Here is an 11,373-nt window from a genome sequence, read left to right on the forward strand (position 1 = left end):
TCTGCTATTATATGTTAGTTTGTACTTCTTTGAATGTTATATAAAATGAATCACAGTGTGTACTTCTTGCTTGTTTGTTTGGCTTCTTTCACATAGGCATCATTTGAGATTCATCTGTTGTTGTTTTATCAAGAATTCATTCATTTTTGTTGCTGGGTAGTATTCCATTGAATTGAGTATCCTGTCATTCGTTTATTCTGTGGACAGATTTAGGACTGCTTTCCAGTTTGGGGCTATTACAGATTAAACTGCTATCGGACATTCATCTACAAGTCTTTGTATGGACATATGATTTCATTTCTCTCGGGTAAATATCTAGTGTTTAACTTTTTAGGAAACTGCCAAACTGTTTCCCAAAGTGGTTGTACCATTTTACGTTCCCACCAGTAGCATATGAGGGATGCTCCACATCTTTGCCAACACTTGTATAGAGGTATCTTATTTGTGGTTATAAATTTTATTTTTCTATGACTAGAAAATTAGAACATCTTTTCATATACTTATTTGCCATTCCTATATCTTCTTGAAGTATCTGTTCAAGTCTTTTGCAATGTATTTGTGTTTGTTTTCCTATCATTGAGTTTTAAGAGTTTTTTTTAATGTATTCTAGGGAAAAGTCCTATGTCATATATACGATTTACACTCTTTTTTTCCCCCATATTCTGTGGCTTGCCTTTTCACTCTCTTAACATATCCTTGGGTTTGGGGGCATTAGGTAAGGACATCTTGGGAAGAGCATTATTCTGCCTACCACACGTATGGATTTAAGTTCGTTTTTTCTCTTCATATGATTATCCAGTTATTCCAGCACAATTTGTTGAGAAGACTCTCTCCACGTTATTGCCTTTGTAGCTGTGTCAAAAATCAGTTGTTTCTATGTGTATGTGTGGCTATTTCCGGATTTTCTATCCTGTTCCATCATCTGGTCCTGTTTTGCATTAAATGTCTACTAGTGTTTATCTCTGCAGTTGATGCTTCTTTACTGATTCATAAGACCTCCTAAGAGTTGTTTTCCTAAATATTCAGTATTTGCAGTTGGGAACATTCTCAAATGGTAAAACAGTGTCAACCTCTGAACTATTAGTCTAGGGGAGTAGACAAATTAAACAGTTTTCATACATTGTGTAAAAGGGTAGTGCTTAGGAAATATTTCTCTCTGTACTTTGTCTTTATTATCTTTTTTTAATATTTTATTTATTTTTTCATGAGACACAGAGAGAGAGGCAGAGACACAGGCAGAGGAAGAAGAAGGCTCCCTGTGGGGAGCCCAATGTGGGACTCGATCCCAGGACCCAGGATCATGCTGTGGGCCGAAGGCAGATGCTCAACCACTGAGCCACCCAGGCATCCCTGTACTTTGTCTTTAACTTGAGGTTTTCCTTATAGTCCTTGACCAGTAAGGCTAGGTGGTGAAACAGTTCATTCATTCATTCATTCATTCATTCATTCATTCATTTTTGCCCTGGGAAACAGGAGGGAAAGTACAAGTAACTGTTGATACTTGAGAAGAAGAACCTGGGTAAAATAGGAATTTAAAGACAATAAACCATATTAATGTCATTGCATATATGTCTACTCCCCCCTCCTTACACATCCATATGTTGATATTCTTTCGGGAAGAACCTGGTAGTGAGGGATAGTGAACACATCCAGAATGCTAGGGCAGGGTAGTTTGCTCAATGCTTCTCAAGATAGAGACCACAAGTCCCTCTTTTAGCATAGAACTGGGAACCAGAGCAACAGAGGTGCCATGCAGGTGGCAGATGAGAGAGCCAAGGCTGTTGGGCCATGGATGGTGCCTCCAAATATCCTGTTCTGCAGTCTACACCTGTGACTTAGGAAGCCAGAGAACCCTATGTGGGAGGGCCAAGAGATCCAGTGACATGGAAGGAGCCTGGGGTGGCAGTGATGAGGCTGCAGAATGGAAGGACCTATGGCTGGGCATGCAGATTTCTACTTTGTTGCCACCATGGTGTCCAAAAGGACCAGGTGGGTCTTGCCACACCTCACTGAATACCAGCACAAGATGCCCAGAGACTAGGCAGCCCAAGCTAGACCCAGGAGGATGCCAGATAGGAACCCAGTTCTCCTTCACATAAATCAAATGCTATACAAACTCTTCCAAGACTTGGATTTCTGCTTAGAACCTAACCCAGACTTTTAAAATGCTTGGAAGTCTTTTTTTTTTTTTGAATGGACAAATTTAAGAGTTTTTAAATTTTTTTTGGCCCCTCTTGCTACAAAATAGGAATAAAGAAAATAAAGTTCTATTTTTTTAGCCCACCTGTCCCAGCCTATAAATTTCATGTCTTACAACCCACACCTGGAAAGCTATCCCCCAAAGATGTGAAATCTGATCTTCAATATAAATAGGTGTTAGCTGGGTTAGGTGGGTTCTCTACTGACTTATGTTCGTTTTGGGCTGGTGATTGGGATTGAGGTTCTATCCTACCTAATCACCGAGGGTGGTAGAATCGTGTATATGAAACTGGTTTTCCTTCAATCAAAATTGGTTAAGATTAGATCAGTGATATACTTTTACCTAGTGGCCCCCAAACTGCCTTTCTGCCTGACACACCTGATAGATGCCAATCACATTGATGAAACACTTTCTTAGGCATGCTTAGATGAAGGACCATGGGATAGATAAAATATTTCCATTTCTATCAATCCTCATTTTCCTCCTCCTTCTTCTCCTCCATCTTCCTTTCGTCCCTCTCTTCTCCTTCAGTTGATTGAAAGGCCTAGAGTGGTTCCAACCTGTTTAATGCAGTTGAACACATTTTGGAATTCTGTACTAGTAATTCAAATTTAGTTAGCATATTCAGTTTTCATTATCAGAGAAACCTATAACCACGGCGTGAAACTGCCGTTGAAAAAAGTATCTGAATATTCCCTTGCCTCATAGCAGAAGCTTCATTGATAGATTTCAAGGATTTCATCACTCTGTGAAAGATTTCATAAACTTCTCACATAATTGACCTTTTATTTATTTATTATTTATTTATATTTTTTGGTATTTTTTTATTGGAGTTCGATTTGCCGACATATAGCATAACACCCAGTGCTCATCCCGTCAAGTGCCCCCCTCAGTGCCCATCACCCAGTCACCCCATCCCCCCCGCCTACCTCCCCCATAACTGACCTTTTAATACCAAATCTAGTTTTCCTTCTCTGGTTTAAACCATTTCCCTTGGCCCAACTTTAATTGGGAGCTTCAGTTGTTTAACTCTGAAGATTAGTCCTTCTACACTGCAGTCATAGACTTGCTCCTCTGCTTGGAAAACTAGAACATCTTCCTAACATCTACCGAATCTAACTCTGGTGTTAAATCAACTGATTTTACTTAATAGTCACATGGCTCTCTTTCTCTTACACAGCCCCCTCATTTCTAGTCAGGCTTCTGTGTTTACTAACTTGCTGAGATCCTCTCCTATTCCCACTGCCGTATCTTCACTTCTCTGCTCTGTCTCCTGGAGTGAACTTTGACATTTTCTTGGCCTAAACTAACTTATTCTTTCCATACTCACTTCACATTCATTATATTGTTCATTCATTCATTAACTCATTCACTTACCAGGTTTCTCCCCTTTTTATTGGAGCTTTATTGAGATGTAATTGTATATACTTTGTATGTATTTATTTGCATATACTTATTTAAAAAATATTTTATTTATTTATTTGAGAGAGAGAAAGAGTGAGTAAGAGAGAAGGAGCAGGAGAAGGGGCAGAGGGAGACGTAGCCTCCCTGTGAGCAGGGAGCCGGATGTGGGGATCCCAGGACTCTGGGATCATGACCTGAGCAGAAGCAGATACTTAACTGACCCAGGCATCCTATTTGCATGTACTTAAAGTGTACAATGTGATGATTTGACATAAGTGTACCTTGTGAAATGATTACCACAATTGGGTCAATATATTTATTTCCTCACATAGTAACCCTGTGTGTGTGTGTGTGTGTGTGTGTGTGTTGAGAATACTTAACATCTATTCTCTTAAGCAAGTTTTAAGTACACAATGCATAAGAATTAACTATAGTCACCATGCTATACATTGCATTACTGGAGTTTATTTATCTTACAACCCTTTGTTGTACACTTTGATCAGCATCTTCCCATCTCCTTGGCCTCTAGCCCCTGGTAATCACCATTTTTCTATGTCTGTGAGTTAGACTTATTTTTATTTTTTTGAGATTCCACATGTGGGTGAGATCATACATTATTTGTCTATTTTACTGATGGCACTTAGTATAATGCCCTTTAAATTCATTTATATTGTTGCAAATGGCAGGATTTTATCACAACTGAATAATATTGGTATTATATATGTACATAAAAAGTTTTCTTTATCCTTTCATCTGACTATATACATATAGGTTGTTTCCATATCATGGCTATTGTGACTAATGCTGCAATTAACATAAGAGCACAGTTATCTCTTTGAGATACTGATTTCATTTCCTTTGGATATATACACTGAAGAAGGATTGCTGGGTCATACAGTAGTTCTATTTTTAGTTTTTTAAAAAAGATTTTGTTTACTCATGAGAGACACAGAGAGAGGCAGAGACACAGGCAGGTGGGGAAGAAGCAGGCTCCCTGCTGGGAGCCCAATGCAGGACTCCATCCCAGGACCCTAGGATCATGACCTGAGTCAAAGGCAGACACTCAACCACTGAACCACCCAGGTGCTCCTCTGTTTTTAATTTTCTGACAAAACTTCATACTGCTTTTCCTAGTGGTTATACCAATTTACATTCTCACCAATAGTGTGCGAGGGTTTCCTTTTGTCTACATCCCTGCCGACACTTTTTATCTGTTGTCTTTTGCTAAAAGCTATGTTAACAGGTGTGAGGTGTTATCTCATTTTGGTTTTGATTTGCATATCGGAGGTGATTAATTATGTTTAACACCTTTTCATGTACCTGTTGGCCATTATGTCTTTTTAAAAAAATTTAAATTGTTTTAGCCAACATATAATACATCATTAGTCTCAGATGTAGTATTTAACAATTTATCAGTTGCGTACAACACTGAGTGCTCATCACATCACATGCCTTCCTTAAAGCCCCTCACCCAGTTACCCCATCCCCCTGGCCCTCTCCCCTCCAGTGACACTCAATTTGTTTCCTATAGTTAAGAGTCTCTCACGGTTTTCCCCTCTCTGATGGCTTCACTTTCAGTTTTCCCTCTCTTCCCCTATGATCCTCTGTGTTGTCTCCTATGGAATAGCACATATGAGTGAAACCATATGATAATTGTTTTTTTCTGATTGGCCATTATGTGTCTTCCTTGGGAAAATGCCTATTCAGGTCTTTTGCCCATTTTATAATTGGATTATTTATATTTTGCTATTGAGCTGTATGAGTTCTTTACATATTTTAAATATTAAACTTTTATCAGATATATGGTTTGCAAGTATTTTCTCTTATTCTGTAGGTTGTTTTTAAAAATTTATTAATTGTTTTCTTTTGTTGTGCAGAAGCCCTTAGTTTGATGTAGTCCCACTTGTTTATTTTTGCTCTTCTTGCCTGTGCTTTTGTTGTCATAGTCAAGAAATCATTGCTAAGACCCATGTTAAGGAGCTTTCCCCCAATGTTTTCCTCTAAGAGCTTTATGGTTTCAGGTCTTTTTTTCTTTGGTGGCATTCCATGCAGCTGGGGAAGCTAGGCACTCATTCACAGGATCTCACTTTCCCTATGGGAGAAATCACAGGCTGAGAGTGTCCCTCTTGCACTTAGCTGTGCCATTTTAGGGGAGAGGTGATGCAGGCAAAATGAAGCTGTTCCTTTTATCCTCTTCAATATGTCCGATCTTGGATTTTTTTTTTTTTCTTTAGAGATATGCTGGAACTTCTCCACTGATCACCCAGACTTAACCAAAGACACTCTTGTCCGTGGGTGATTGTAAAAATTGTTGTTCTTTGGGGAGAAGAGAGTAGAAAACCCCTATTTTTCTATTTTGCAGATGTCACTCCATTTCTGTAGGTATTTTAGAATGACTCAAAACTCAGCCAGCAGAGCAGCTTAAGGCACCGCTGTGGTTATTGCCTAGGCTCTGTAACCTCTAAATTTAAAATCTTACAGTTGAGCACCTGGGTGGCTCAGTCAGTTAAGTGTCTGCTTTCGGCTCAGGTCATGGTCCTGGGGTCCTGGGATTGAGCCCTATGTAGGTTTCCCTGCTCAGTGGGGAGTCTGCTTCTGCCTCTCCCTCTGTCCCTCTCTCCCACTCATTCTCTTTCTCTCAAGTACATAAATAAAATCTTAAAAAAAAAAATCTTACGGTAGATTTCTGCAGTTCCTGAGGGCTGGGAGAAGGTTAGAAGCGTCGCCTACTTGGCTATAGTGTGTCACATGGAGCCACCTAAGACTTCTACAAGAGTGAAGGGTTGGTGATGCTTCCAATGACAGGTGATCATGTCTTGTTGGAATTTGCTCTGGTCAGAAAAATGGGCATGTAGAGGGAGTAAGGATTTCTTTGATTATTTTTTTCTTTTCTAAGAGAGTTTCCAGCTGGAAATTACAATGTCCTTTCTAAAACTGGGGCACAGATTGTAATCAACAGTATCTTGCAATCACTGTCTCATGTCCTAGTCGTCATTGCTTGTGCATGTGGCCTTCGGTTGCTATTTCTGGTACAGGAATAGACAACTCAGCTTCAGTGGTCCAGTTGGTCTCACTCTACAGATTTACGTTGACACTATTGCATAGCAGGTACTCTGTCAGACCTTGGGATACAATTATGGCTAAGACATACCCTTGAGCTGCTCACAGCCTAGCAATGAAAAACAGCAGAAACAAATTTCTTTCAAAGTATGGGGTATGGGGTAAGTAATATAATAGAAGACAAATCCTCTGTAACTCAACTGCATATCCTACCAAGAGCTTTCTTTCCTTTAAATTCCCTCAAGCACTTCTGAATACCATGTGTGCTTGTAATTATCACTCACTGTGATGACCCCTTGAGATTGCTTTCTTCATATATATATATATATATTTAAGTTATAGGAATGGACACTCTTATAGAAATAATAGAATTCAAGAGTGAGAAAGATGTTAAATGTTACCTGCCCAGCATCTCCCACTCTTTGCAGAAATTCTTTATACAATCTTTGCTTGAGTACTGGTTTTAGAGGCTCGTTTACTATAGCTGTATGATCAGGATACATTTGCTTCATTAGAAAGATAACCTTTTACTGGCTGGAAATCCACTTTTCTGTAACTTCTGAAATGGTATATCATAATGAAACTTCTTAGAATTCCACAAAGCAGATGCTGAGAACAGTAGCTTAAGCCGGGTGCTTGATATCTAAATGGACCTATTTAGGAAATTGAAAAACCTATCCTATCTGCATTATCCCATCACCCATCTCTCTTTGTTAGCCTTGAGAAACTTCTTTGTTGAAGGATTACTAGAGTGCTGTGGCATTTCCTATCAAATTACATTAGAGAGGATTCAAGAACAATATTGAGGCCTTTTGAAACTGAGGCTTGCATCTGGCATAGTCACTTCTACTACTCTATTGGCCAAAGCAAGTCACAGAGCCATGCCAGATGTAGGGGTGGGGAAAGATGTTCCATCACTTCTTTATGAGAGGGGCTGCAAAGTCACATCGCAGGGGCATGCTACAGGGAGAACTGAAGACTTGGGGCTATTTTGGGGGAAGGAGTAGCTACAAATAAATTCCTCTTTTTTCCTTCCTTTCTTCCTTCTTTCCTTCTTTCTTTTAAATGTTTCAGTGTTTCATTAGTTTCAGGTGTGCCATATAGTGATTCAGTAATGCTATACATTTCTCAGTGCTCATCATGATAAGCGTATTTTTTTTTTTTTTTAGAGAGAAAGCATATACACACATGTATGTGCAAGGGTGTGTGTGTGGGGGCAGGAGGCACAGAGTGAGAGGGAGAGAGAGAATCTTAAGCAGGCTCCATGTCCAGCCCTGAACCTCACATGGGGCTCCATCTTACCATCCTGAGATCAAGATTTGAATTGAAATCAAGAATTGTATGCTTGATGGACCGAGTCACCCAAGCGCCCCGTGATAAGTATACTACTCTTAATCCCCTTCATCTCTTTTACCTATCCCACTGTGAATTGGCCTATTTTTGTAATCAGTCTTCCCATTGCTTTATATGAATTTGAGAAATAAATGTGTTAATACATATAAGGTGCTTAAATTGTATTTGGTACATAGTAAGTCGCCGAGCTTATATTAGCTACAGAGAAATATTAGTTATTATTGATAATATTCACTAATAGACAAGCAGTCTGGGATAGACCCCTACCTTCCCTCTAAAAAGTTGGATGAATGAAGGAATGGGTGACTATCACTAGAGAACTTTTCAGGTTGGCATCAATGTACTAATTAGCATTCCTGGATGGCGAAAGATAAGCCAGATGTAAATCTGTGGACCGGTTTCTATGTTGAAGAGCATGGGCTTTGGATTCAGATAGGCCTGTGCTGGGATGTGAGTTCTGTACTTTCCTAACTCTATGTCCTTGGACAAGATGTATTATTACCTCTCTACATCTCAGTTTCCTTACTGTGAGTGAATATAATAATGAGTCACTGTATTAGTTTCCTACAGTCACCATAACATTAGGTAGCTTAAAAAAAATTATTTTATTATAATCTGGAGGCTGAGTTCAAACAAGGTATTAGCAGGAACTTGCTCTATTTGAAAGCTCTAAGGAAGGATCCTCCCTTGCCTCTTCTAGCTTCTGGTGATTTCTGACCAGCCTGTTAACTGAAACTAGGTGCACCTCTTGGTGGGTGTCGAGTCAGAAGACACAACCAAGCCAAAGAATAGGAAAAGGAAGAATTATATTTGCAACAGGAAAAGGAGAACACTGGGGATATTTCCTAAAATACTGTTTCCTTGAACAACAAAACTTCAAGCTAAGAGTGCAAACAGACTCATGGAGGAGCTTGTGTAATGAGGCATTCGGGATGGAATTGGGGTAAAAGTCATATTTTTTAAAAAAGATTTACTTTATTTTAATTTTTAAAAATTTTATTATTTACTTGAGAAAGGGCACGGGAGAGAGAATATGGGGGGAAAGGAGCAGAGGGAGAGGTTAAGAGCTTGGCAGGTAGTCTGATGAGAGGCTTGATCCCAGGACCCTGGGATCATGACCTGAGCTGAAGGCAGACATTTAACTGACTGAAACATCCAGGTGCCCCTATTTTTTAAAAATAATTTATTTGAGAGAGAGAGAGGGAGAGAGAGAGAGAGCAGGAAGGTAGGTGGAGGGAAAGAATCTCAAGCAGACTCCCCCTGAGCGTGGAGACCAATGTGGGGCTTGATCTCACCACCCTGACATCATGACCTGAGTCAAAACTAAGAGTCAGCTGCTCAACTGACTGAGCCACCCAGGCAGCCCACAAGTTATCTTAAGGTGACGAGTCTAGGTCTTAGTTGGTCAGAGTCCTGAGGGCTGGCGAGGGTCAGTATCAATTTCTGGTCCAGTTGCTCTGGTATCTGAGTGCTCAAGGGAGTTTAGAACTTGCAGAGATAACTCAGGAATGTATTCAGGTTAATCTTTACTTTCGAATCAGCACTGGGAGTTCAACCACTGATATATTGTCTCTGGTATAATTAGGCTCCTGGCTTGATAGTGGTAGTTTGTTCTACACTCTTAAGTTCCTTACCATAATTAATTGATGAGGTCTTCTGCAGTTTCAACATATCTTGGGAAGTTCTGTAAGACCTGTGCTTTGGGCGAGTAGTGCCGGTAAGGCATAGATTACAAAATGACTGGGGGCCTGAAATGAATTTCTTGTGACAAAAAAGCTTATGTCTCCCAGTGTCTGGGTGGCTTATTCAGTTAAGTGAGCAATTCTTGATTAACTGCCTGACTCTTGGTTTTGGCTCAGGTAATGATTTCAGGGTTATGAGATCGAGCCCTGAGTTGGGCTCTTGCAAGGCATGGAGACTGCTTAAGATTCTATCTCTCCCTCTGCCCTCCCACTCCACCCCCATATGTGTGTGCTCTTTCTCAAAAAATGTCTTTTTCTGGAGACCCCTAACTTCTTCTGCTTAGAATCCATGGCATCTCTTGGTTTGTGGCAGCATAATTCCAATCCCTTTATACAGACTTCTCCCCTCTGTCTCCTCCGAGTCTTCAAATCTCTCTCCAGGTAGGACACCAATCATTGAATTTAGGGCCCACCTTAATCAAGTGTGGCCTTGTTTAAACTTGATAACATTTGCAAAGACCCTATTTTCACATAAGGTCACATTCTGAGGTTCTTAATGGACATGAATATTTAGGGACACTGTCCATGCCAGTATGCTAATCGCAGGGTTTCAATGTGATATCGTATGTAAAACACTTAGGATGTGTTTGCCACATAAGAAATAATAAATAGTAGCCATTGTTTTCATTAGTATTACTGTTTATGATTAGATATAATCAAATCTCTTGCTAAAATCAACATAATAATACTAATAGCTATGACTTATTGAGTTTTTAGAGTCAGGAACTAGGCTGAATAGTCTATATGTCTTACCTCATATAATCTTTACTAAGTCTATGAATCTATTAATCCTGGCCAAACAATGATAATAATATGAATCAGACACTGTCTGTGATCCATGAATATATGCTAGCTCCAAGTGATCATCTTATTCTTTAATATGTTTTTCTTTAAAGATTTTATTAATTTATTCATGAAAGACACAGAGAGAAAGAGGCAGAGACATAGGCAGAGGGAGAAGCAGGCTCCATGTGGGGACCCCAATGTAGGACTTGTTCCTGGGACTTCAGGATCTTACCCTGGGCCGAAGGCAGGTGCTAAAACCATTGAGCCACCCAGGTGTCCCTTTAATGTTTTAAAAAACCTTTTAATATTTTAAGGTGAAGTTAGGCTGTCACCAGCTAGATCCCAAGAACTGAGCTTTGTTGCCCACCTAGTTTTACTCTCCCACCTTTATCCCACATTTTTCCTTAAGTTCTTCTTCCCAGCTTCTCTCTCTCTTTTTAAAGATTGGAGATAGTGAGTGAGCACAGGTGTGTGGGGAGCAGGGGCAGAGGGAGAGGGAGAGAGAATCTCAAGCAGACTCTGTGCTGAGCAAAGAGCCCCATGTGGAACTCAATCCCATGACCCTGAGATCATGACCTGAGTTGAAACCAAGAGTCAGATTCTTAACCAACTGAGCCACCCAGGTGCCCCTTCCCAGCTTATGTCTTAACTTAGGCAAATGGAAAGCAAAACTGTCCCTCAAGATAGCAACTGCCCTGACAAGACCTCCAGCTGACCGTGGAGTGACTCCTAAAATGACCAATGACTATCTTTATCTCCTTATGGTACTAAAATCTCCACTCAAGGAGGAGCCTCAGCCTCGTTTACATAACATACAATACATGTATA

The sequence above is a fragment of the Canis lupus genome, chromosome 16 (assembly GCF_011100685.1).
Source record: "Canis lupus familiaris isolate Mischka breed German Shepherd chromosome 16, alternate assembly UU_Cfam_GSD_1.0, whole genome shotgun sequence".
NCBI lineage: Eukaryota > Metazoa > Chordata > Mammalia > Carnivora > Canidae > Canis > Canis lupus.